Source organism: Giraffa tippelskirchi, chromosome 8 (assembly GCF_054371585.1).
Source record: "Giraffa tippelskirchi isolate mGirTip1 chromosome 8, T2T-mGirTip1v1.2.pri, whole genome shotgun sequence".
NCBI lineage: Eukaryota > Metazoa > Chordata > Mammalia > Artiodactyla > Giraffidae > Giraffa > Giraffa tippelskirchi.
The window spans coordinates 117936571-117961977 of record NC_137282.1 but is presented as its reverse complement, the minus strand read 5'-3'; the positions used below and the strand labels follow the sequence as shown (position 1 = coordinate 117961977).

Sequence of the window (25407 nt, the reverse complement as noted above, 5' to 3'; positions counted from 1 at the left end):
TCGACGTTCCCTGGGAGTGTGGGAGACCGCCCTGGGCGCGGGGGCCCGGGGGCCACTGCCGCTGCCAAGTGACCTCCCAGCCAGCGCTTCCCAGCTGGGGGTGACCCTCAGATCGCAGGCGGCTGGGGACGCTATCGTCCTTGGAGGCAGGAAAGGCAGCCCCACAGAGTGGGCAAGGGGGGGCCTCGGGTAGGGCGAAGGGGCGGGGCTGACGGGCTCCGGTCGACCGCGCCCTGGCAGGTGCCCGGCAGGACGGGCGCTCAGGGCCCCGGCTGGGCCGCGCCGAGGCCCGCAGGAGGCTCAGAGCGCCGCGGGCCGCGGGCAGCGGCGGGCCCCGAAGCCAGACACCTCCGGGGCCACGTGGCCCTGAGCAGCGAACGCGACGGCGGGTGCGGGGTGCGGGGTGCGGGGTGGGGGTGGGGGTGGGGGTGGGGGTGGGGTGGCGGTGGGGGTGGGGCGCCGAGAGGGGGCCGGCCTGGAGAGGCCCAGGGTGGGAGGGCGCCGAGACCTCCGCGCCCGTCGCCCTCCACCCCCCCCCGACCCCACCCCACCCCACCCCCGGCACGCACGCCCGGCCGCTCGCGGTCCCGGAAGCCCTCTTGGCCCCCGCGCCGGGCCAGGCGGTTGCTGGCCAGGGGTGGCGGTGTGCGGGGGTGGGGCGGCATCGGCCGGCCGCCGGGCTGCCGGCCCTGGCCGGCCGGAGTCCGGTCGCGGGGCGTGCGGCTCAAGTGCAGCGCGCGCTCCCGTGGAGAGCCGCGGCCGGCTGGCCTGACCCGGGGGTCAGAGCCAATGGGAGGCGCGGCGCAGGGCTCTTAGGGCGCCTGGCGGCAGCCGCCTCCGTCTACGGCCATACCACCCTGAACGCGCCCGATCTCGTCTGATCTCGGAAGCTAAGCAGGGTCGGGCCTGGTTAGTACTTGGATGGGAGACCGCCTGGGAATACCGGGTGCTGTAGGCTTTTTGCCTCCCCTCTCCTTTAGCCCCCGGCCCCCACGGCGTCCCAACTCTTGGGTCCCCGCCGCCCCCGTCCCAACTCTTGGGCCCCCGCAGCCCCAGCCCCAGCCCCAGCCCCTCCCGGGCTGGACGGTCAGGGCCCCGACTCCCGCTGCCGACCTGGCTTGCCTCCGCGCGGCCTGCGAGCCCCTCCGCATTCGGCTTCCAGGAAACCACACGACGGTCGGGGGTCTCCGCCTGGGGCTCCCTGGGCCTTGGCACGCCTCAGGCAGGGGGGAGGGAGGCCCAGCCCCAGCCCCACCCCCAGCCCCACCCCCAGCCCCACCTCCAGCCCCATCCTCGCAGGCGCTCACACACACACACACACACGCACACACGCACGCACGCGCGCACACACACACACACACACACACACACACACACAGACCCCCGCCGCCGAGACAGGTCAAGAGCCGGAAACCCACAGGTAAGGCCCACGAAGAAAGAGGGAGAGAGAGACAGCAAGAGGACCACACAGGCTTCCCAACCCCCGGCCTCCACATCCTCCCGCCTTCCATTCCGGGTATCCACCCGACCCCCAGTCGACCCGACCCCACCCTCGCCCACCGACACACTCACTCACACACCCACCCTCTGGCCTGGGGGCGGGTCCGGGTCTCGCCTTAGGTAGCCAAGCCGAAGGGGACCCTTGAGACCTCGGCTGCGAGGAAGTCTTGGGTTCCCCACGGGTGACTGCCAGCCCCAGGGCACTGCGTGCAGCCGGGGCCCGCCCGGCCCGGGGCTGACGCCCCCTCCCTTGGCGAAGCTGCTGCTTCCGGGCACGGCCTCTCTCTGACGGGTGTCACGGTCTGTGCCGGTGTGTCTGTCTCGGACCGCATGCCAACCTCTCTGCCCTGCGTGCCTCCCGTTTTCCGTCTCTCTGCCAGTCGCTCTGGGTCTCCCTCTCTCTGTCTCTCCCTCCCTGCGTGTGCCGGTGCGTGTTTGGGTGTGCGCGCGCGCCTGGCCGTCTGTCTGCATCTCCGTCTCGCTGTCTTTCTGTCTCTGTCTCTTTCTGTCCCTCTCTCTCTGTCTCTGTCTCTGCTGACCGCCGGCCTCCCGTCCCTTCCTCTGGCCCCGGCCTCTGACAGGTGCTCTGGCTCTGGCTCCGGCTGAGGAGCTTGCGCCGGCCGGCTAACCCACTGGGCGTGGGTGCGTGCGAGGGTCTGTGTGTCTGTCCGTGTGCCTGCCGGTCGCTCGTCTGCTCTCTCAGGAAGGTCCTGTGCTTGGCGGGGGTGGGGGTGGGGGGGAGGGCGAGGGGGCAAGGGGGCAAGGGGGGGGGCCTGGGTAGGCCGAAGGGGCGGGGCTGACGCCTCACCCCTGGCCGTGCCCAACGCTGGAGCCGGGAGTCAAGCTAGCTCTGGCAGAAGGAAGCAAACGGCCACGGGTAGCCTTTGCAAGCAGTTGCTGGGCCGCCCCGCCTTTAGGGCTCCCCGGGCGAGACACGCCCGTGTGGGCCCCTAGGCCCGGGCCCCAGGTGGGCGCCCAGGGTGTTTTGCCCGCAGGAGCCCAGCACGCTGCAGACAGGCCCAGGCTCGGGAGGTCTCTCCTGCAGAGCAAGCGTGAGGGAAAAGCCGTGTACAGCTGGCCTCGAAGCTCCCTGGGAGTGTGGGAGCCCGCCCTGGGCGCGGGGCCCCAGGGGCCATTGCCACTGCCAAATGACCTCCCAGCCAGCGCTTCCCAGCTTGGGGGTGACCCTCAGGCCGCAGGCGGCTGGGGACGCTATCGTCCTTGGAGGCAGGATAGGCAGCCCCAGAGAGCGGGTTTTCAGGCCTCTAGCGCGCAGCCAGTGTGTAGCGCCTCAGACGCCGGACCTCCGGGCCTGCTCCCAGGGCCTCAATTCCGGAGTCGGGGCCCTGTGTCCGCCTGCGGTCTGGGAGCCTTGCAAACACACTCCTAGGTCAGCGCGGTCCTGCCCGTGGGGAAGGAGGCTGCGGGAGTGCGTCTGAGGGGGCCGGGTGCCACGCTGGGGTCACCTGGCCGAGGGCACCTGGCCCCTCCCACGGGCTCCCGGCGAGGGGTGGCGGGCTCGCCCCTGGCGTGCCAAAGGCCGCAGCGGGGAGCAGAGCTAGCTCTGGCAGAAGGAAGCAAACAGCCACGGGAGGCCTTTGCAAGCAGTTGCTGGGCCGCCCCGCCTTTAGGGCTCCCCGGGCGAAACACGCCAGTGTGGGCCCCTGGGCCCGAGCTCCAGGTGGGCGCCCAGGGTGTTCTGCCCGCAGGAGCCGAGCACGGTGCAGACAGGCCTTGGCTCGGGAGCTCTCTCCTTCCTGCAGAGCAAATGTGACGCAACGGCCGCGTGGAGGGTGCCTCGACGTTCCCTGGGAGTGTGGGAGACCGCCCTGGGCGCGGGGGCCCGGGGGCCACTGCCGCTGCCAAGTGACCTCCCAGCCAGCGCTTCCCAGCTGGGGGTGACCCTCAGATCGCAGGCGGCTGGGGACGCTATCGTCCTTGGAGGCAGGAAAGGCAGCCCCACAGAGTGGGCAAGGGGGGGCCTCGGGTAGGGCGAAGGGGCGGGGCTGACGGGCTCCGGTCGACCGCGCCCTGGCAGGTGCCCGGCAGGACGGGCGCTCAGGGCCCCGGCTGGGCCGCGCCGAGGCCCGCAGGAGGCTCAGAGCGCCGCGGGCCGCGGGCAGCGGCGGGCCCCGAAGCCAGACACCTCCGGGGCCACGTGGCCCTGAGCAGCGAACGCGACGGCGGGTGCGGGGTGCGGGGTGCGGGGTGGGGGTGGGGGTGGGGTGGCGGTGGGGGTGGGGCGCCGAGAGGGGGCCGGCCTGGAGAGGCCCAGGGTGGGAGGGCGCCGAGACCTCCGCGCCCGTCGCCCTCCACCCCCCCCCGACCCCACCCCACCCCACCCCCGGCACGCACGCCCGGCCGCTCGCGGTCCCGGAAGCCCTCTTGGCCCCCGCGCCGGGCCAGGCGGTTGCTGGCCAGGGGTGGCGGTGTGCGGGGGTGGGGCGGCATCGGCCGGCCGCCGGGCTGCCGGCCCTGGCCGGCCGGAGTCCGGTCGCGGGGCGTGCGGCTCAAGTGCAGCGCGCGCTCCCGTGGAGAGCCGCGGCCGGCTGGCCTGACCCGGGGGTCAGAGCCAATGGGAGGCGCGGCGCAGGGCTCTTAGGGCGCCTGGCGGCAGCCGCCTCCGTCTACGGCCATACCACCCTGAACGCGCCCGATCTCGTCTGATCTCGGAAGCTAAGCAGGGTCGGGCCTGGTTAGTACTTGGATGGGAGACCGCCTGGGAATACCGGGTGCTGTAGGCTTTTTGCCTCCCCTCTCCTTTAGCCCCCGGCCCCCACGGCGTCCCAACTCTTGGGTCCCCGCCGCCCCCGTCCCAACTCTTGGGCCCCCGCAGCCCCAGCCCCAGCCCCAGCCCCTCCCGGGCTGGACGGTCAGGGCCCCGACTCCCGCTGCCGACCTGGCTTGCCTCCGCGCGGCCTGCGAGCCCCTCCGCATTCGGCTTCCAGGAAACCACACGACGGTCGGGGGTCTCCGCCTGGGGCTCCCTGGGCCTTGGCACGCCTCAGGCAGGGGGGAGGGAGGCCCAGCCCCAGCCCCACCCCCAGCCCCACCCCCAGCCCCACCTCCAGCCCCATCCTCGCAGGCGCTCACACACACACACACACACGCACACACGCACGCACGCGCGCACACACACACACACACACACACACACACACACAGACCCCCGCCGCCGAGACAGGTCAAGAGCCGGAAACCCACAGGTAAGGCCCACGAAGAAAGAGGGAGAGAGAGACAGCAAGAGGACCACACAGGCTTCCCAACCCCCGGCCTCCACATCCTCCCGCCTTCCATTCCGGGTATCCACCCGACCCCCAGTCGACCCGACCCCACCCTCGCCCACCGACACACTCACTCACACACCCACCCTCTGGCCTGGGGGCGGGTCCGGGTCTCGCCTTAGGTAGCCAAGCCGAAGGGGACCCTTGAGACCTCGGCTGCGAGGAAGTCTTGGGTTCCCCACGGGTGACTGCCAGCCCCAGGGCACTGCGTGCAGCCGGGGCCCGCCCGGCCCGGGGCTGACGCCCCCTCCCTTGGCGAAGCTGCTGCTTCCGGGCACGGCCTCTCTCTGACGGGTGTCACGGTCTGTGCCGGTGTGTCTGTCTCGGACCGCATGCCAACCTCTCTGCCCTGCGTGCCTCCCGTTTTCCGTCTCTCTGCCAGTCGCTCTGGGTCTCCCTCTCTCTGTCTCTCCCTCCCTGCGTGTGCCGGTGCGTGTTTGGGTGTGCGCGCGCGCCTGGCCGTCTGTCTGCATCTCCGTCTCGCTGTCTTTCTGTCTCTGTCTCTTTCTGTCCCTCTCTCTCTGTCTCTGTCTCTGCTGACCGCCGGCCTCCCGTCCCTTCCTCTGGCCCCGGCCTCTGACAGGTGCTCTGGCTCTGGCTCCGGCTGAGGAGCTTGCGCCGGCCGGCTAACCCACTGGGCGTGGGTGCGTGCGAGGGTCTGTGTGTCTGTCCGTGTGCCTGCCGGTCGCTCGTCTGCTCTCTCAGGAAGGTCCTGTGCTTGGCGGGGGTGGGGGTGGGGGGGGAGGGCGAGGGGGCAAGGGGGCAAGGGGGGGGGCCTGGGTAGGCCGAAGGGGCGGGGCTGACGCCTCACCCCTGGCCGTGCCCAACGCTGGAGCCGGGAGTCAAGCTAGCTCTGGCAGAAGGAAGCAAACGGCCACGGGTAGCCTTTGCAAGCAGTTGCTGGGCCGCCCCGCCTTTAGGGCTCCCCGGGCGAGACACGCCCGTGTGGGCCCCTAGGCCCGGGCCCCAGGTGGGCGCCCAGGGTGTTTTGCCCGCAGGAGCCCAGCACGCTGCAGACAGGCCCAGGCTCGGGAGGTCTCTCCTGCAGAGCAAGCGTGAGGGAAAAGCCGTGTACAGCTGGCCTCGAAGCTCCCTGGGAGTGTGGGAGCCCGCCCTGGGCGCGGGGCCCCAGGGGCCATTGCCACTGCCAAATGACCTCCCAGCCAGCGCTTCCCAGCTTGGGGGTGACCCTCAGGCCGCAGGCGGCTGGGGACGCTATCGTCCTTGGAGGCAGGATAGGCAGCCCCAGAGAGCGGGTTTTCAGGCCTCTAGCGCGCAGCCAGTGTGTAGCGCCTCAGACGCCGGACCTCCGGGCCTGCTCCCAGGGCCTCAATTCCGGAGTCGGGGCCCTGTGTCCGCCTGCGGTCTGGGAGCCTTGCAAACACACTCCTAGGTCAGCGCGGTCCTGCCCGTGGGGAAGGAGGCTGCGGGAGTGCGTCTGAGGGGGCCGGGTGCCACGCTGGGGTCACCTGGCCGAGGGCACCTGGCCCCTCCCACGGGCTCCCGGCGAGGGGTGGCGGGCTCGCCCCTGGCGTGCCAAAGGCCGCAGCGGGGAGCAGAGCTAGCTCTGGCAGAAGGAAGCAAACAGCCACGGGAGGCCTTTGCAAGCAGTTGCTGGGCCGCCCCGCCTTTAGGGCTCCCCGGGCGAAACACGCCAGTGTGGGCCCCTGGGCCCGAGCTCCAGGTGGGCGCCCAGGGTGTTCTGCCCGCAGGAGCCGAGCACGGTGCAGACAGGCCTTGGCTCGGGAGCTCTCTCCTTCCTGCAGAGCAAATGTGACGCAACGGCCGCGTGGAGGGTGCCTCGACGTTCCCTGGGAGTGTGGGAGACCGCCCTGGGCGCGGGGGCCCGGGGGCCACTGCCGCTGCCAAGTGACCTCCCAGCCAGCGCTTCCCAGCTGGGGGTGACCCTCAGATCGCAGGCGGCTGGGGACGCTATCGTCCTTGGAGGCAGGAAAGGCAGCCCCACAGAGTGGGCAAGGGGGGGCCTCGGGTAGGGCGAAGGGGCGGGGCTGACGGGCTCCGGTCGACCGCGCCCTGGCAGGTGCCCGGCAGGACGGGCGCTCAGGGCCCCGGCTGGGCCGCGCCGAGGCCCGCAGGAGGCTCAGAGCGCCGCGGGCCGCGGGCAGCGGCGGGCCCCGAAGCCAGACACCTCCGGGGCCACGTGGCCCTGAGCAGCGAACGCGACGGCGGGTGCGGGGTGCGGGGTGCGGGGTGGGGGTGGGGGTGGGGGTGGGGGTGGGGTGGCGGTGGGGGTGGGGCGCCGAGAGGGGGCCGGCCTGGAGAGGCCCAGGGTGGGAGGGCGCCGAGACCTCCGCGCCCGTCGCCCTCCACCCCCCCCCGACCCCACCCCACCCCACCCCCGGCACGCACGCCCGGCCGCTCGCGGTCCCGGAAGCCCTCTTGGCCCCCGCGCCGGGCCAGGCGGTTGCTGGCCAGGGGTGGCGGTGTGCGGGGGTGGGGCGGCATCGGCCGGCCGCCGGGCTGCCGGCCCTGGCCGGCCGGAGTCCGGTCGCGGGGCGTGCGGCTCAAGTGCAGCGCGCGCTCCCGTGGAGAGCCGCGGCCGGCTGGCCTGACCCGGGGGTCAGAGCCAATGGGAGGCGCGGCGCAGGGCTCTTAGGGCGCCTGGCGGCAGCCGCCTCCGTCTACGGCCATACCACCCTGAACGCGCCCGATCTCGTCTGATCTCGGAAGCTAAGCAGGGTCGGGCCTGGTTAGTACTTGGATGGGAGACCGCCTGGGAATACCGGGTGCTGTAGGCTTTTTGCCTCCCCTCTCCTTTAGCCCCCGGCCCCCACGGCGTCCCAACTCTTGGGTCCCCGCCGCCCCCGTCCCAACTCTTGGGCCCCCGCAGCCCCAGCCCCAGCCCCAGCCCCTCCCGGGCTGGACGGTCAGGGCCCCGACTCCCGCTGCCGACCTGGCTTGCCTCCGCGCGGCCTGCGAGCCCCTCCGCATTCGGCTTCCAGGAAACCACACGACGGTCGGGGGTCTCCGCCTGGGGCTCCCTGGGCCTTGGCACGCCTCAGGCAGGGGGGAGGGAGGCCCAGCCCCAGCCCCACCCCCAGCCCCACCCCCAGCCCCACCTCCAGCCCCATCCTCGCAGGCGCTCACACACACGCACACACGCACGCACGCGCGCACACACACACACACACACACACACACACACACACACAGACCCCCGCCGCCGAGACAGGTCAAGAGCCGGAAACCCACAGGTAAGGCCCACGAAGAAAGAGGCAGAGAGAGACAGCAAGAGGACCACACAGGCTTCCCAACCCCCGGCCTCCACATCCTCCCGCCTTCCATTCCGGGTATCCACCCGACCCCCAGTCGACCCGACCCCACCCTCGCCCACCGACACACTCACTCACACACCCACCCTCTGGCCTGGGGGCGGGTCCGGGTCTCGCCTTAGGTAGCCAAGCCGAAGGGGACCCTTGAGACCTCGGCTGCGAGGAAGTCTTGGGTTCCCCACGGGTGACTGCCAGCCCCAGGGCACTGCGTGCAGCCGGGGCCCGCCCGGCCCGGGGCTGACGCCCCCTCCCTTGGCGAAGCTGCTGCTTCCGGGCACGGCCTCTCTCTGACGGGTGTCACGGTCTGTGCCGGTGTGTCTGTCTCGGACCGCATGCCATCCTCTCTGCCCTGCGTGCCTCCCGTTTTCCGTCTCTCTGCCAGTCGCTCTGGGTCTCCCTCTCTCTGTCTCTCCCTCCCTGCGTGTGCCGGTGCGTGTTTGGGTGTGCGCGCGCGCCTGGCCGTCTGTCTGCATCTCCGTCTCGCTGTCTTTCTGTCTCTGTCTCTTTCTGTCCCTCTCTCTCTGTCTCTGTCTCTGCTGACCGCCGGCCTCCCGTCCCTTCCTCTGGCCCCGGCCTCTGACAGGTGCTCTGGCTCTGGCTCCGGCTGAGGAGCTTGCGCCGGCCGGCTAACCCACTGGGCGTGGGTGCGTGCGAGGGTCTGTGTGTCTGTCCGTGTGCCTGCCGGTCGCTCGTCTGCTCTCTCAGGAAGGTCCTGTGCTTGGCGGGGGGGGGTGGTGGGGGGGGAGGGCGAGGGGGCAAGGGGGCAAGGGGGGGGGCCTGGGTAGGCCGAAGGGGCGGGGCTGACGCCTCACCCCTGGCCGTGCCCAACGCTGGAGCCGGGAGTCAAGCTAGCTCTGGCAGAAGGAAGCAAACGGCCACGGGTAGCCTTTGCAAGCAGTTGCTGGGCCGCCCCGCCTTTAGGGCTCCCCGGGCGAGACACGCCCGTGTGGGCCCCTAGGCCCGGGCCCCAGGTGGGCGCCCAGGGTGTTTTGCCCGCAGGAGCCCAGCACGCTGCAGACAGGCCCAGGCTCGGGAGGTCTCTCCTGCAGAGCAAGCGTGAGGGAAAAGCCGTGTACAGCTGGCCTCGAAGCTCCCTGGGAGTGTGGGAGCCCGCCCTGGGCGCGGGGCCCCAGGGGCCATTGCCACTGCCAAATGACCTCCCAGCCAGCGCTTCCCAGCTTGGGGGTGACCCTCAGGCCGCAGGCGGCTGGGGACGCTATCGTCCTTGGAGGCAGGATAGGCAGCCCCAGAGAGCGGGTTTTCAGGCCTCTAGCGCGCAGCCAGTGTGTAGCGCCTCAGACGCCGGACCTCCGGGCCTGCTCCCAGGGCCTCAATTCCGGAGTCGGGGCCCTGTGTCCGCCTGCGGTCTGGGAGCCTTGCAAACACACTCCTAGGTCAGCGCGGTCCTGCCCGTGGGGAAGGAGGCTGCGGGAGTGCGTCTGAGGGGGCCGGGTGCCACGCTGGGGTCACCTGGCCGAGGGCACCTGGCCCCTCCCACGGGCTCCCGGCGAGGGGTGGCGGGCTCGCCCCTGGCGTGCCAAAGGCCGCAGCGGGGAGCAGAGCTAGCTCTGGCAGAAGGAAGCAAACAGCCACGGGAGGCCTTTGCAAGCAGTTGCTGGGCCGCCCCGCCTTTAGGGCTCCCCGGGCGAAACACGCCAGTGTGGGCCCCTGGGCCCGAGCTCCAGGTGGGCGCCCAGGGTGTTCTGCCCGCAGGAGCCGAGCACGGTGCAGACAGGCCTTGGCTCGGGAGCTCTCTCCTTCCTGCAGAGCAAATGTGACGCAACGGCCGCGTGGAGGGTGCCTCGACGTTCCCTGGGAGTGTGGGAGACCGCCCTGGGCGCGGGGGCCCGGGGGCCACTGCCGCTGCCAAGTGACCTCCCAGCCAGCGCTTCCCAGCTGGGGGTGACCCTCAGATCGCAGGCGGCTGGGGACGCTATCGTCCTTGGAGGCAGGAAAGGCAGCCCCACAGAGTGGGCAAGGGGGGGCCTCGGGTAGGGCGAAGGGGCGGGGCTGACGGGCTCCGGTCGACCGCGCCCTGGCAGGTGCCCGGCAGGACGGGCGCTCAGGGCCCCGGCTGGGCCGCGCCGAGGCCCGCAGGAGGCTCAGAGCGCCGCGGGCCGCGGGCAGCGGCGGGCCCCGAAGCCAGACACCTCCGGGGCCACGTGGCCCTGAGCAGCGAACGCGACGGCGGGTGCGGGGTGCGGGGTGCGGGGTGGGGGTGGGGGTGGGGTGGCGGTGGGGGTGGGGCGCCGAGAGGGGGCCGGCCTGGAGAGGCCCAGGGTGGGAGGGCGCCGAGACCTCCGCGCCCGTCGCCCTCCACCCCCCCCCGACCCCACCCCACCCCACCCCCGGCACGCACGCCCGGCCGCTCGCGGTCCCGGAAGCCCTCTTGGCCCCCGCGCCGGGCCAGGCGGTTGCTGGCCAGGGGTGGCGGTGTGCGGGGGTGGGGCGGCATCGGCCGGCCGCCGGGCTGCCGGCCCTGGCCGGCCGGAGTCCGGTCGCGGGGCGTGCGGCTCAAGTGCAGCGCGCGCTCCCGTGGAGAGCCGCGGCCGGCTGGCCTGACCCGGGGGTCAGAGCCAATGGGAGGCGCGGCGCAGGGCTCTTAGGGCGCCTGGCGGCAGCCGCCTCCGTCTACGGCCATACCACCCTGAACGCGCCCGATCTCGTCTGATCTCGGAAGCTAAGCAGGGTCGGGCCTGGTTAGTACTTGGATGGGAGACCGCCTGGGAATACCGGGTGCTGTAGGCTTTTTGCCTCCCCTCTCCTTTAGCCCCCGGCCCCCACGGCGTCCCAACTCTTGGGTCCCCGCCGCCCCCGTCCCAACTCTTGGGCCCCCGCAGCCCCAGCCCCAGCCCCAGCCCCTCCCGGGCTGGACGGTCAGGGCCCCGACTCCCGCTGCCGACCTGGCTTGCCTCCGCGCGGCCTGCGAGCCCCTCCGCATTCGGCTTCCAGGAAACCACACGACGGTCGGGGGTCTCCGCCTGGGGCTCCCTGGGCCTTGGCACGCCTCAGGCAGGGGGGAGGGAGGCCCAGCCCCAGCCCCACCCCCAGCCCCACCCCCAGCCCCACCTCCAGCCCCATCCTCGCAGGCGCTCACACACACGCACACACGCACGCACGCGCGCACACACACACACACACACACACACACACACACAGACCCCCGCCGCCGAGACAGGTCAAGAGCCGGAAACCCACAGGTAAGGCCCACGAAGAAAGAGGCAGAGAGAGACAGCAAGAGGACCACACAGGCTTCCCAACCCCCGGCCTCCACATCCTCCCGCCTTCCATTCCGGGTATCCACCCGACCCCCAGTCGACCCGACCCCACCCTCGCCCACCGACACACTCACTCACACACCCACCCTCTGGCCTGGGGGCGGGTCCGGGTCTCGCCTTAGGTAGCCAAGCCGAAGGGGACCCTTGAGACCTCGGCTGCGAGGAAGTCTTGGGTTCCCCACGGGTGACTGCCAGCCCCAGGGCACTGCGTGCAGCCGGGGCCCGCCCGGCCCGGGGCTGACGCCCCCTCCCTTGGCGAAGCTGCTGCTTCCGGGCACGGCCTCTCTCTGACGGGTGTCACGGTCTGTGCCGGTGTGTCTGTCTCGGACCGCATGCCATCCTCTCTGCCCTGCGTGCCTCCCGTTTTCCGTCTCTCTGCCAGTCGCTCTGGGTCTCCCTCTCTCTGTCTCTCCCTCCCTGCGTGTGCCGGTGCGTGTTTGGGTGTGCGCGCGCGCCTGGCCGTCTGTCTGCATCTCCGTCTCGCTGTCTTTCTGTCTCTGTCTCTTTCTGTCCCTCTCTCTCTGTCTCTGTCTCTGCTGACCGCCGGCCTCCCGTCCCTTCCTCTGGCCCCGGCCTCTGACAGGTGCTCTGGCTCTGGCTCCGGCTGAGGAGCTTGCGCCGGCCGGCTAACCCACTGGGCGTGGGTGCGTGCGAGGGTCTGTGTGTCTGTCCGTGTGCCTGCCGGTCGCTCGTCTGCTCTCTCAGGAAGGTCCTGTGCTTGGCGGGGGGGGGTGGTGGGGGGGGAGGGCGAGGGGGCAAGGGGGCAAGGGGGGGGGCCTGGGTAGGCCGAAGGGGCGGGGCTGACGCCTCACCCCTGGCCGTGCCCAACGCTGGAGCCGGGAGTCAAGCTAGCTCTGGCAGAAGGAAGCAAACGGCCACGGGTAGCCTTTGCAAGCAGTTGCTGGGCCGCCCCGCCTTTAGGGCTCCCCGGGCGAGACACGCCCGTGTGGGCCCCTAGGCCCGGGCCCCAGGTGGGCGCCCAGGGTGTTTTGCCCGCAGGAGCCCAGCACGCTGCAGACAGGCCCAGGCTCGGGAGGTCTCTCCTGCAGAGCAAGCGTGAGGGAAAAGCCGTGTACAGCTGGCCTCGAAGCTCCCTGGGAGTGTGGGAGCCCGCCCTGGGCGCGGGGCCCCAGGGGCCATTGCCACTGCCAAATGACCTCCCAGCCAGCGCTTCCCAGCTTGGGGGTGACCCTCAGGCCGCAGGCGGCTGGGGACGCTATCGTCCTTGGAGGCAGGATAGGCAGCCCCAGAGAGCGGGTTTTCAGGCCTCTAGCGCGCAGCCAGTGTGTAGCGCCTCAGACGCCGGACCTCCGGGCCTGCTCCCAGGGCCTCAATTCCGGAGTCGGGGCCCTGTGTCCGCCTGCGGTCTGGGAGCCTTGCAAACACACTCCTAGGTCAGCGCGGTCCTGCCCGTGGGGAAGGAGGCTGCGGGAGTGCGTCTGAGGGGGCCGGGTGCCACGCTGGGGTCACCTGGCCGAGGGCACCTGGCCCCTCCCACGGGCTCCCGGCGAGGGGTGGCGGGCTCGCCCCTGGCGTGCCAAAGGCCGCAGCGGGGAGCAGAGCTAGCTCTGGCAGAAGGAAGCAAACAGCCACGGGAGGCCTTTGCAAGCAGTTGCTGGGCCGCCCCGCCTTTAGGGCTCCCCGGGCGAAACACGCCAGTGTGGGCCCCTGGGCCCGAGCTCCAGGTGGGCGCCCAGGGTGTTCTGCCCGCAGGAGCCGAGCACGGTGCAGACAGGCCTTGGCTCGGGAGCTCTCTCCTTCCTGCAGAGCAAATGTGACGCAACGGCCGCGTGGAGGGTGCCTCGACGTTCCCTGGGAGTGTGGGAGACCGCCCTGGGCGCGGGGGCCCGGGGGCCACTGCCGCTGCCAAGTGACCTCCCAGCCAGCGCTTCCCAGCTGGGGGTGACCCTCAGATCGCAGGCGGCTGGGGACGCTATCGTCCTTGGAGGCAGGAAAGGCAGCCCCACAGAGTGGGCAAGGGGGGGCCTCGGGTAGGGCGAAGGGGCGGGGCTGACGGGCTCCGGTCGACCGCGCCCTGGCAGGTGCCCGGCAGGACGGGCGCTCAGGGCCCCGGCTGGGCCGCGCCGAGGCCCGCAGGAGGCTCAGAGCGCCGCGGGCCGCGGGCAGCGGCGGGCCCCGAAGCCAGACACCTCCGGGGCCACGTGGCCCTGAGCAGCGAACGCGACGGCGGGTGCGGGGTGCGGGGTGCGGGGTGGGGGTGGGGGTGGGGTGGCGGTGGGGGTGGGGCGCCGAGAGGGGGCCGGCCTGGAGAGGCCCAGGGTGGGAGGGCGCCGAGACCTCCGCGCCCGTCGCCCTCCACCCCCCCCCGACCCCACCCCACCCCACCCCCGGCACGCACGCCCGGCCGCTCGCGGTCCCGGAAGCCCTCTTGGCCCCCGCGCCGGGCCAGGCGGTTGCTGGCCAGGGGTGGCGGTGTGCGGGGGTGGGGCGGCATCGGCCGGCCGCCGGGCTGCCGGCCCTGGCCGGCCGGAGTCCGGTCGCGGGGCGTGCGGCTCAAGTGCAGCGCGCGCTCCCGTGGAGAGCCGCGGCCGGCTGGCCTGACCCGGGGGTCAGAGCCAATGGGAGGCGCGGCGCAGGGCTCTTAGGGCGCCTGGCGGCAGCCGCCTCCGTCTACGGCCATACCACCCTGAACGCGCCCGATCTCGTCTGATCTCGGAAGCTAAGCAGGGTCGGGCCTGGTTAGTACTTGGATGGGAGACCGCCTGGGAATACCGGGTGCTGTAGGCTTTTTGCCTCCCCTCTCCTTTAGCCCCCGGCCCCCACGGCGTCCCAACTCTTGGGTCCCCGCCGCCCCCGTCCCAACTCTTGGGCCCCCGCAGCCCCAGCCCCAGCCCCAGCCCCTCCCGGGCTGGACGGTCAGGGCCCCGACTCCCGCTGCCGACCTGGCTTGCCTCCGCGCGGCCTGCGAGCCCCTCCGCATTCGGCTTCCAGGAAACCACACGACGGTCGGGGGTCTCCGCCTGGGGCTCCCTGGGCCTTGGCACGCCTCAGGCAGGGGGGAGGGAGGCCCAGCCCCAGCCCCACCCCCAGCCCCACCCCCAGCCCCACCTCCAGCCCCATCCTCGCAGGCGCTCACACACACACACACACACGCACACACGCACGCACGCGCGCGCACACACACACACACACACACACACACACACACACAGACCCCCGCCGCCGAGACAGGTCAAGAGCCGGAAACCCACAGGTAAGGCCCACGAAGAAAGAGGGAGAGAGAGACAGCAAGAGGACCACACAGGCTTCCCAACCCCCGGCCTCCACATCCTCCCGCCTTCCATTCCGGGTATCCACCCGACCCCCAGTCGACCCGACCCCACCCTCGCCCACCGACACACTCACTCACACACCCACCCTCTGGCCTGGGGGCGGGTCCGGGTCTCGCCTTAGGTAGCCAAGCCGAAGGGGACCCTTGAGACCTCGGCTGCGAGGAAGTCTTGGGTTCCCCACGGGTGACTGCCAGCCCCAGGGCACTGCGTGCAGCCGGGGCCCGCCCGGCCCGGGGCTGACGCCCCCTCCCTTGGCGAAGCTGCTGCTTCCGGGCACGGCCTCTCTCTGACGGGTGTCACGGTCTGTGCCGGTGTGTCTGTCTCGGACCGCATGCCATCCTCTCTGCCCTGCGTGCCTCCCGTTTTCCGTCTCTCTGCCAGTCGCTCTGGGTCTCCCTCTCTCTGTCTCTCCCTCCCTGCGTGTGCCGGTGCGTGTTTGGGTGTGCGCGCGCGCCTGGCCGTCTGTCTGCATCTCCGTCTCGCTGTCTTTCTGTCTCTGTCTCTTTCTGTCCCTCTCTCTCTGTCTCTGTCTCTGCTGACCGCCGGCCTCCCGTCCCTTCCTCTGGCCCCGGCCTCTGACAGGTGCTCTGGCTCTGGCTCCGGCTGAGGAGCTTGCGCCGGCCGGCTAACCCACTGGGCGTGGGTGCGTGCGAGGGTCTGTGTGTCTGTCCGTGTGCCTGCCGGTCGCTCGTCTGCTCTCTCAGGAAGGTCCTGTGCTTGGCGGGGGTGGGGGGGGGAGGGCGAGGGGGCAAGGGGGCAAGGGGGGGGGCCTGGGTAGGCCGAAGGGGCGGGGCTGACGCCTCACCCCTGGCCGTGCCCAACGCTGGAGCCGGGAGTCAAGCTAGCTCTGGCAGAAGGAAGCAAACGGCCACGGGTAGCCTTTGCAAGCAGTTGCTGGGCCGCCCCGCCTTTAGGGCTCCCCGGGCGAGACACGCCCGTGTGGGCCCCTAGGCCCGGGCCCCAGGTGGGCGCCCAGGGTGTTTTGCCCGCAGGAGCCCAGCACGCTGCAGACAGGCCCAGGCTCGGGAGGTCTCTCCTGCAGAGCAAGCGTGAGGGAAAAGCCGTGTACAGCTGGCCTCGAAGCTCCCTGGGAGTGTGGGAGCCCGCCCTGGGCGCGGGGCCCCAGGGGCCATTGCCACTGCCAAGTGACCTCCCAGCCAGCGCTTCCCAGCTTGGGGGTGACCCTCAGGCCGCAGGCGGCTGGGGACGCTATCGTCCTTGGAGGCAGGATAGGCAGCCCCAGAGAGCGGGTTTTCAGGCCTCTAGCGCGCAGCCAGTGTGTAGCGCCTCAGACGCCGGACCTCCGGGCCTGCTCCCAGGGCCTCAATTCCGGAGTCGGGGCCCTGTGTCCGCCTGCGGTCTGGGAGCCTTGCAAACACACTCCTAGGTCAGCGCGGTCCTGCCCGTGGGGAAGGAGGCTGCGGGAGTGCGTCTGAGGGGGCCGGGTGCCACGCTGGGGTCACCTGGCCGAGGGCACCTGGCCCCTCCCACGGGCTCCCGGCGAGGGGTGGCGGGCTCGCCCCTGGCGTGCCAAAGGCCGCAGCGGGGAGCAGAGCTAGCTCTGGCAGAAGGAAGCAAACAGCCACGGGAGGCCTTTGCAAGCAGTTGCTGGGCCGCCCCGACTTTAGGGCTCCCCGGGCGAAACACGCCAGTGTGGGCCCCTGGGCCCGAGCTCCAGGTGGGCGCCCAGGGTGTTCTGCCCGCAGGAGCCGAGCACGGTGCAGACAGGCCTTGGCTCGGGAGCTCTCTCCTTCCTGCAGAGCAAATGTGACGCAACGGCCGCGTGGAGGGTGCCTCGACGTTCCCTGGGAGTGTGGGAGACCGCCCTGGGCGCGGGGGCCCGGGGGCCACTGCCGCTGCCAAGTGACCTCCCAGCCAGCGCTTCCCAGCTGGGGGTGACCCTCAGATCGCAGGCGGCTGGGGACGCTATCGTCCTTGGAGGCAGGAAAGGCAGCCCCACAGAGTGGGCAAGGGGGGGCCTCGGGTAGGGCGAAGGGGCGGGGCTGACGGGCTCCGGTCGACCGCGCCCTGGCAGGTGCCCGGCAGGACGGGCGCTCAGGGCCCCGGCTGGGCCGCGCCGAGGCCCGCAGGAGGCTCAGAGCGCCGCGGGCCGCGGGCAGCGGCGGGCCCCGAAGCCAGACACCTCCGGGGCCACGTGGCCCTGAGCAGCGAACGCGACGGCGGGTGCGGGGTGCGGGGTGCGGGGTGGGGGTGGGGGTGGGGTGGCGGTGGGGGTGGGGCGCCGAGAGGGGGCCGGCCTGGAGAGGCCCAGGGTGGGAGGGCGCCGAGACCTCCGCGCCCGTCGCCCTCCACCCCCCCCCGACCCCACCCCACCCCACCCCCGGCACGCACGCCCGGCCGCTCGCGGTCCCGGAAGCCCTCTTGGCCCCCGCGCCGGGCCAGGCGGTTGCTGGCCAGGGGTGGCGGTGTGCGGGGGTGGGGCGGCATCGGCCGGCCGCCGGGCTGCCGGCCCTGGCCGGCCGGAGTCCGGTCGCGGGGCGTGCGGCTCAAGTGCAGCGCGCGCTCCCGTGGAGAGCCGCGGCCGGCTGGCCTGACCCGGGGGTCAGAGCCAATGGGAGGCGCGGCGCAGGGCTCTTAGGGCGCCTGGCGGCAGCCGCCTCCGTCTACGGCCATACCACCCTGAACGCGCCCGATCTCGTCTGATCTCGGAAGCTAAGCAGGGTCGGGCCTGGTTAGTACTTGGATGGGAGACCGCCTGGGAATACCGGGTGCTGTAGGCTTTTTGCCTCCCCTCTCCTTTAGCCCCCGGCCCCCACGGCGTCCCAACTCTTGGGTCCCCGCCGCCCCCGTCCCAACTCTTGGGCCCCCGCAGCCCCAGCCCCAGCCCCAGCCCCTCCCGGGCTGGACGGTCAGGGCCCCGACTCCCGCTGCCGACCTGGCTTGCCTCCGCGCGGCCTGCGAGCCCCTCCGCATTCGGCTTCCAGGAAACCACACGACGGTCGGGGGTCTCCGCCTGGGGCTCCCTGGGCCTTGGCACGCCTCAGGCAGGGGGGAGGGAGGCCCAGCCCCAGCCCCACCCCCAGCCCCACCCCCAGCCCCACCTCCAGCCCCATCCTCGCAGGCGCTCACACACACACACACACACGCACACACGCACGCACGCGCGCACACACACACACACACACACACACACACACACACAGACCCCCGCCGCCGAGACAGGTCAAGAGCCGGAAACCCACAGGTAAGGCCCACGAAGAAAGAGGGAGAGAGAGACAGCAAGAGGACCACACAGGCTTCCCAACCCCCGGCCTCCACATCCTCCCGCCTTCCATTCCGGGTATCCACCCGACCCCCAGTCGACCCGACCCCACCCTCGCCCACCGACACACTCACTCACACACCCACCCTCTGGCCTGGGGGCGGGTCCGGGTCTCGCCTTAGGTAGCCAAGCCGAAGGGGACCCTTGAGACCTCGGCTGCGAGGAAGTCTTGGGTTCCCCACGGGTGACTGCCAGCCCCAGGGCACTGCGTGCAGCCGGGGCCCGCCCGGCCCGGGGCTGACGCCCCCTCCCTTGGCGAAGCTGCTGCTTCCGGGCACGGCCTCTCTCTGACGGGTGTCACGGTCTGTGCCGGTGTGTCTGTCTCGGACCGCATGCCAACCTCTCTGCCCTGCGTGCCTCCCGTTTTCCGTCTCTCTGCCAGTCGCTCTGGGTCTCCCTCTCTCTGTCTCTCCCTCCCTGCGTGTGCCGGTGCGTGTTTGGGTGTGCGCGCGCGCCTGGCCGTCTGTCTGCATCTCCGTCTCGCTGTCTTTCTGTCTCTGTCTCTTTCTGTCCCTCTCTCTCTGTCTCTGTCTCTGCTGACCGCCGGCCTCCCGTCCCTTCCTCTGGCCCCGGCCTCTGACAGGTGCTCTGGCTCTGGCTCCGGCTGAGGAGCTTGCGCCGGCCGGCTAACCCACTGGGCGTGGGTGCGTGCGAGGGTCTGTGTGTCTGTCCGTGTGCCTGCCGGTCGCTCGTCTGCTCTCTCAGGAAGGTCCTGTGCTTGGCGGGGGTGGGGGTGGGGGGGGAGGGCGAGGGGGCAAGGGGGCAAGGGGGGGGCCTGGGTAGGCCGAAGGGGCGGGGCTGACGCCTCACCCCTGGCCGTGCCCAACGCTGGAGCCGGGAGTCAAGCTAGCTCTGGCAGAAGGAAGCAAACGGCCACGGGTAGCCTTTGCAAGCAGTTGCTGGGCCGCCCCGCCTTTAGGGCTCCCCGGGCGAGACACGCCCGTGTGGGCCCCTAGGCCCGGGCCCCAGGTGGGCGCCCAGGGTGTTTTGCCCGCAGGAGCCCAGCACGCTGCAGACAGGCCCAGGCTCGGGAGGTCTCTCCTGCAGAGCAAGCGTGAGGGAAAAGCCGTGTACAGCTGGCCTCGAAGCTCCCTGGGAGTGTGGGAGCCCGCCCTGGGCGCGGGGCCCCAGGGGCCATTGCCACTGCCAAATGACCTCCCAGCCAGCGCTTCCCAGCTTGGGGGTGACCCTCAGGCCGCAGGCGGCTGGGGACGCTATCGTCCTTGGAGGCAGGATAGGCAGCCCCAGAGAGCGGGTTTTCAGGCCTCTAGCGCGCAGCCAGTGTGTAGCGCCTCAGACGCCGGACCTCCGGGCCTGCTCCCAGGGCCTCAATTCCGGAGTCGGGGCCCTGTGTCCGCCTGCGGTCTGGGAGCCTTGCAAACACACTCCTAGGTCAGCGCGGTCCTGCCCGTGGGGAAGGAGGCTGCGGGAGTGCGTCTGAGGGGGCCGGGTGCCACGCTGGGGTCACCTGGCCGAGGGCACCTGGCCCCTCCCACGGGCTCCCGGCGAGGGGTGGCGGGCTCGCCCCTGGCGTGCCAAAGGCCGCAGCGGGGAGCAGAGCTAGCTCTGGCAGAAGGAAGCAAACAGCCACGGGAGGCCTTTGCAAGCAGTTGCTGGGCCGCCCCGCCTTTAGGGCTCCCCGGGCGAAACACGCCAGTGTGGGCCCCTGGGCCCGAGCTCCAGGTGGGCGCCCAGGGTGTTCTGCCCGCAGGAGCCGAGCACGGTGCAGACAGGCCTTGGCTCGGGAGCTCTCTCCTTCCTGCAGAGCAAATGTGACGCAACGGCCGCGTGGAGGGTGCCTCGACGTTCCCTGGGAGTGTGGGAGACCGCCCTGGGCGCGGGGGCCCGGGGGCCACTGCCGCTGCCAAGTGACCTCCCAGCCAGCGCTTCCCAGCTGGGGGTGACCCTCAGATCGCAGGCGGCTGGGGACGCTATCGTCCTTGGAGGCAGGAAAGGCAGCCCCACAGAGTGGGCAAGGGGGGGCCTCGGGTAGGGCGAAGGGGCGGGGCTGACGGGCTCCGGTCGACCGCGCCCTGGCAGGTGCCCGGCAGGACGGGCGCTCAGGGCCCCGGCTGGGCCGCGCCGAGGCCCGCAGGAGGCTCAGAGCGCCGCGGGCCGCGGGCAGCGGCGGGCCCCGAAGCCAGACACCTCCGGGGCCACGTGGCCCTGAGCAGCGAACGCGACGGCGGGTGCGGGGTGCGGGGTGCGGGGTGGGGGTGGGGGTGGGGTGGCGGTGGGGGTGGGGCGCCGAGAGGGGGCCGGCCTGGAGAGGCCCAGGGTGGGAGGGCGCCGAGACCTCCGCGCCCGTCGCCCTCCACCCCCCCCCGACCCCACCCCACCCCACCCCCGGCACGCACGCCCGGCCGCTCGCGGTCCCGGAAGCCCTCTTGGCCCCCGCGCCGGGCCAGGCGGTTGCTGGCCAGGGGTGGCGGTGTGCGGGGGTGGGGCGGCATCGGCCGGCCGCCGGGCTGCCGGCCCTGGCCGGCCGGAGTCCGGTCGCGGGGCGTGCGGCTCAAGTGCAGCGCGCGCTCCCGTGGAGAGCCGCGGCCGGCTGGCCTGACCCGGGGGTCAGAGCCAATGGGAGGCGCGGCGCAGGGCTCTTAGGGCGCCTGGCGGCAGCCGCCTCCGTCTACGGCCATACCACCCTGAACGCGCCCGATCTCGTCTGATCTCGGAAGCTAAGCAGGGTCGGGCCTGGTTAGTACTTGGATGGGAGACCGCCTGGGAATACCGGGTGCTGTAGGCTTTTTGCCTCCCCTCTCCTTTAGCCCCCGGCCCCCACGGCGTCCCAACTCTTGGGTCCCCGCCGCCCCCGTCCCAACTCTTGGGCCCCCGCAGCCCCAGCCCCAGCCCCAGCCCCTCCCGGGCTGGACGGTCAGGGCCCCGACTCCCGCTGCCGACCTGGCTTGCCTCCGCGCGGCCTGCGAGCCCCTCCGCATTCGGCTTCCAGGAAACCACACGACGGTCGGGGGTCTCCGCCTGGGGCTCCCTGGGCCTTGGCACGCCTCAGGCAGGGGGGAGGGAGGCCCAGCCCCAGCCCCACCCCCAGCCCCACCCCCAGCCCCACCTCCAGCCCCATCCTCGCAGGCGCTCACACACACACACACACACGCACACACGCACGCACGCGCGCACACACACACACACACACACACACACACACACAGACCCCCGCCGCCGAGACAGGTCAAGAGCCGGAAACCCACAGGTAAGGCCCACGAAGAAAGAGGGAGAGAGAGACAGCAAGAGGACCACACAGGCTTCCCAACCCCCGGCCTCCACATCCTCCCGCCTTCCATTCCGGGTATCCACCCGACCCCCAGTCGACCCGACCCCACCCTCGCCCACCGACACACTCACTCACACACCCACCCTCTGGCCTGGGGGCGGGTCCGGGTCTCGCCTTAGGTAGCCAAGCCGAAGGGGACCCTTGAGACCTCGGCTGCGAGGAAGTCTTGGGTTCCCCACGGGTGACTGCCAGCCCCAGGGCACTGCGTGCAGCCGGGGCCCGCCCGGCCCGGGGCTGACGCCCCCTCCCTTGGCGAAGCTGCTGCTTCCGGGCACGGCCTCTCTCTGACGGGTGTCACGGTCTGTGCCGGTGTGTCTGTCTCGGACCGCATGCCATCCTCTCTGCCCTGCGTGCCTCCCGTTTTCCGTCTCTCTGCCAGTCGCTCTGGGTCTCCCTCTCTCTGTCTCTCCCTCCCTGCGTGTGCCGGTGCGTGTTTGGGTGTGCGCGCGCGCCTGGCCGTCTGTCTGCATCTCCGTCTCGCTGTCTTTCTGTCTCTGTCTCTTTCTGTCCCTCTCTCTCTGTCTCTGTCTCTGCTGACCGCCGGCCTCCCGTCCCTTCCTCTGGCCCCGGCCTCTGACAGGTGCTCTGGCTCTGGCTCCGGCTGAGGAGCTTGCGCCGGCCGGCTAACCCACTGGGCGTGGGTGCGTGCGAGGGTCTGTGTGTCTGTCCGTGTGCCTGCCGGTCGCTCGTCTGCTCTCTCAGGAAGGTCCTGTGCTTGGCGGGGGTGGGGGGGGGAGGGCGAGGGGGCAAGGGGGCAAGGGGGGGGGCCTGGGTAGGCCGAAGGGGCGGGGCTGACGCCTCACCCCTGGCCGTGCCCAACGCTGGAGCCGGGAGTCAAGCTAGCTCTGGCAGAAGGAAGCAAACGGCCACGGGTAGCCTTTGCAAGCAGTTGCTGGGCCGCCCCGCCTTTAGGGCTCCCCGGGCGAGACACGCCCGTGTGGGCCCCTAGGCCCGGGCCCCAGGTGGGCGCCCAGGGTGTTTTGCCCGCAGGAGCCCAGCACGCTGCAGACAGGCCCAGGCTCGGGAGGTCTCTCCTGCAGAGCAAGCGTGAGGGAAAAGCCGTGTACAGCTGGCCTCGAAGCTCCCTGGGAGTGTGGGAGCCCGCCCTGGGCGCGGGGCCCCAGGGGCCATTGCCACTGCCAAGTGACCTCCCAGCCAGCGCTTCCCAGCTTGGGGGTGACCCTCAGGCCGCAGGCGGCTGGGGACGCTATCGTCCTTGGAGGCAGGATAGGCAGCCCCAGAGAGCGGGTTTTCAGGCCTCTAGCGCGCAGCCAGTGTGTAGCGCCTCAGACGCCGGACCTCCGGGCCTGCTCCCAGGGCCTCAATTCCGGAGTCGGGGCCCTGTGTCCGCCTGCGGTCTGGGAGCCTTGCAAACACACTCCTAGGTCAGCGCGGTCCTGCCCGTGGGGAAGGAGGCTGCGGGAGTGCGTCTGAGGGGGCCGGGTGCCACGCTGGGGTCACCTGGCCGAGGGCACCTGGCCCCTCCCACGGGCTCCCGGCGAGGGGTGGCGGGCTCGCCCCTGGCGTGCCAAAGGCCGCAGCGGGGAGCAGAGCTAGCTCTGGCAGAAGGAAGCAAACAGCCACGGGAGGCCTTTGCAAGCAGTTGCTGGGCCGCCCCGCCTTTAGGGCTCCCCGGGCGAAACACGCCAGTGTGGGCCCCTGGGCCCGAGCTCCAGGTGGGCGCCCAGGGTGTTCTGCCCGCAGGAGCCGAGCACGGTGCAGACAGGCCTTGGCTCGGGAGCTCTCTCCTTCCTGCAGAGCAAATGTGACGCAACGGCCGCGTGGAGGGTGCCTCGACGTTCCCTGGGAGTGTGGGAGACCGCCCTGGGCGCGGGGGCCCGGGGGCCACTGCCGCTGCCAAGTGACCTCCCAGCCAGCGCTTCCCAGCTGGGGGTGACCCTCAGATCGCAGGCGGCTGGGGACGCTATCGTCCTTGGAGGCAGGAAAGGCAGCCCCACAGAGTGGGCAAGGGGGGGCCTCGGGTAGGGCGAAGGGGCGGGGCTGACGGGCTCCGGTCGACCGCGCCCTGGCAGGTGCCCGGCAGGACGGGCGCTCAGGGCCCCGGCTGGGCCGCGCCGAGGCCCGCAGGAGGCTCAGAGCGCCGCGGGCCGCGGGCAGCGGCGGGCCCCGAAGCCAGACACCTCCGGGGCCACGTGGCCCTGAGCAGCGAACGCGACGGCGGGTGCGGGGTGCGGGGTGCGGGGTGGGGGTGGGGGTGGGGGTGGGGGTGGGGTGGCGGTGGGGGTGGGGCGCCGAGAGGGGGCCGGCCTGGAGAGGCCCAGGGTGGGAGGGCGCCGAGACCTCCGCGCCCGTCGCCCTCCACCCCCCCCCGACCCCACCCCACCCCACCCCCGGCACGCACGCCCGGCCGCTCGCGGTCCCGGAAGCCCTCTTGGCCCCCGCGCCGGGCCAGGCGGTTGCTGGCCAGGGGTGGCGGTGTGCGGGGGTGGGGCGGCATCGGCCGGCCGCCGGGCTGCCGGCCCTGGCCGGCCGGAGTCCGGTCGCGGGGCGTGCGGCTCAAGTGCAGCGCGCGCTCCCGTGGAGAGCCGCGGCCGGCTGGCCTGACCCGGGGGTCAGAGCCAATGGGAGGCGCGGCGCAGGGCTCTTAGGGCGCCTGGCGGCAGCCGCCTCCGTCTACGGCCATACCACCCTGAACGCGCCCGATCTCGTCTGATCTCGGAAGCTAAGCAGGGTCGGGCCTGGTTAGTACTTGGATGGGAGACCGCCTGGGAATACCGGGTGCTGTAGGCTTTTTGCCTCCCCTCTCCTTTAGCCCCCGGCCCCCACGGCGTCCCAACTCTTGGGTCCCCGCCGCCCCCGTCCCAACTCTTGGGCCCCCGCAGCCCCAGCCCCAGCCCCAGCCCCTCCTGGGCTGGACGGTCAGGGCCCCGACTCCCGCTGCCGACCTGGCTTGCCTCCGCGCGGCCTGCGAGCCCCTCCGCATTCGGCTTCCAGGAAACCACACGACGGTCGGGGGTCTCCGCCTGGGGCTCCCTGGGCCTTGGCACGCCTCAGGCAGGGGGGAGGGAGGCCCAGCCCCAGCCCCACCCCCAGCCCCACCCCCAGCCCCACCTCCAGCCCCATCCTCGCAGGCGCTCACACACACACACACACACGCACACACGCACGCACGCGCGCACACACACACACACACACACACACACACACACAGACCCCCGCCGCCGAGACAGGTCAAGAGCCGGAAACCCACAGGTAAGGCCCACGAAGAAAGAGGGAGAGAGAGACAGCAAGAGGACCACACAGGCTTCCCAACCCCCGGCCTCCACATCCTCCCGCCTTCCATTCCGGGTATCCACCCGACCCCCAGTCGACCCGACCCCACCCTCGCCCACCGACACACTCACTCACACACCCACCCTCTGGCCTGGGGGCGGGTCCGGGTCTCGCCTTAGGTAGCCAAGCCGAAGGGGACCCTTGAGACCTCGGCTGCGAGGAAGTCTTGGGTTCCCCACGGGTGACTGCCAGCCCCAGGGCACTGCGTGCAGCCGGGGCCCGCCCGGCCCGGGGCTGACGCCCCCTCCCTTGGCGAAGCTGCTGCTTCCGGGCACGGCCTCTCTCTGACGGGTGTCACGGTCTGTGCCGGTGTGTCTGTCTCGGACCGCATGCCAACCTCTCTGCCCTGCGTGCCTCCCGTTTTCCGTCTCTCTGCCAGTCGCTCTGGGTCTCCCTCTCTCTGTCTCTCCCTCCCTGCGTGTGCCGGTGCGTGTTTGGGTGTGCGCGCGCGCCTGGCCGTCTGTCTGCATCTCCGTCTCGCTGTCTTTCTGTCTCTGTCTCTTTCTGTCCCTCTCTCTCTGTCTCTGTCTCTGCTGACCGCCGGCCTCCCGTCCCTTCCTCTGGCCCCGGCCTCTGACAGGTGCTCTGGCTCTGGCTCCGGCTGAGGAGCTTGCGCCGGCCGGCTAACCCACTGGGCGTGGGTGCGTGCGAGGGTCTGTGTGTCTGTCCGTGTGCCTGCCGGTCGCTCGTCTGCTCTCTCAGGAAGGTCCTGTGCTTGGCGGGGGTGGGGGTGGGGGGGGAGGGCGAGGGGGCAAGGGGGCAAGGGGGGGGGCCTGGGTAGGCCGAAGGGGCGGGGCTGACGCCTCACCCCTGGCCGTGCCCAACGCTGGAGCCGGGAGTCAAGCTAGCTCTGGCAGAAGGAAGCAAACGGCCACGGGTAGCCTTTGCAAGCA

General features: G+C 71.9%; 8 non-coding genes across 8 annotated transcripts; all 8 read left to right on the top strand.

The window, feature by feature from the left end:
* Window positions 1–839: 839 nt before the first annotated feature.
* On the top strand, window positions 840–958 carry LOC145519129 (5S ribosomal RNA). The gene has a single exon (XR_014063558.1). It is a non-coding gene; the product is annotated as a 5S ribosomal RNA (ribosomal RNA).
* A 3167-nt stretch (window positions 959–4125) lies between these two features.
* Window positions 4126–4244, top strand: LOC145519128 (5S ribosomal RNA). Its single transcript, XR_014063557.1, has one exon. It is a non-coding gene; the product is annotated as a 5S ribosomal RNA (ribosomal RNA).
* A 3180-nt stretch (window positions 4245–7424) lies between these two features.
* Window positions 7425–7543, top strand: LOC145519127 (5S ribosomal RNA). The gene has a single exon (XR_014063556.1). It is a non-coding gene; the product is annotated as a 5S ribosomal RNA (ribosomal RNA).
* Window positions 7544–10706: 3163 nt separating this feature from the next.
* Window positions 10707–10825, top strand: LOC145519126 (5S ribosomal RNA). Its single transcript, XR_014063555.1, has one exon. It is a non-coding gene; the product is annotated as a 5S ribosomal RNA (ribosomal RNA).
* Window positions 10826–13984: 3159 nt separating this feature from the next.
* On the top strand, window positions 13985–14103 carry LOC145519125 (5S ribosomal RNA). The gene has a single exon (XR_014063553.1). It is a non-coding gene; the product is annotated as a 5S ribosomal RNA (ribosomal RNA).
* A 3167-nt stretch (window positions 14104–17270) lies between these two features.
* Window positions 17271–17389, top strand: LOC145519124 (5S ribosomal RNA). The gene has a single exon (XR_014063552.1). It is a non-coding gene; the product is annotated as a 5S ribosomal RNA (ribosomal RNA).
* A 3169-nt stretch (window positions 17390–20558) lies between these two features.
* Window positions 20559–20677, top strand: LOC145519123 (5S ribosomal RNA). Its single transcript, XR_014063551.1, has one exon. It is a non-coding gene; the product is annotated as a 5S ribosomal RNA (ribosomal RNA).
* Window positions 20678–23852: 3175 nt separating this feature from the next.
* LOC145519121 (5S ribosomal RNA) lies at window positions 23853–23971 on the top strand. Its single transcript, XR_014063549.1, has one exon. It is a non-coding gene; the product is annotated as a 5S ribosomal RNA (ribosomal RNA).
* The last annotated feature ends 1436 nt before the right edge of the window (window positions 23972–25407 follow it).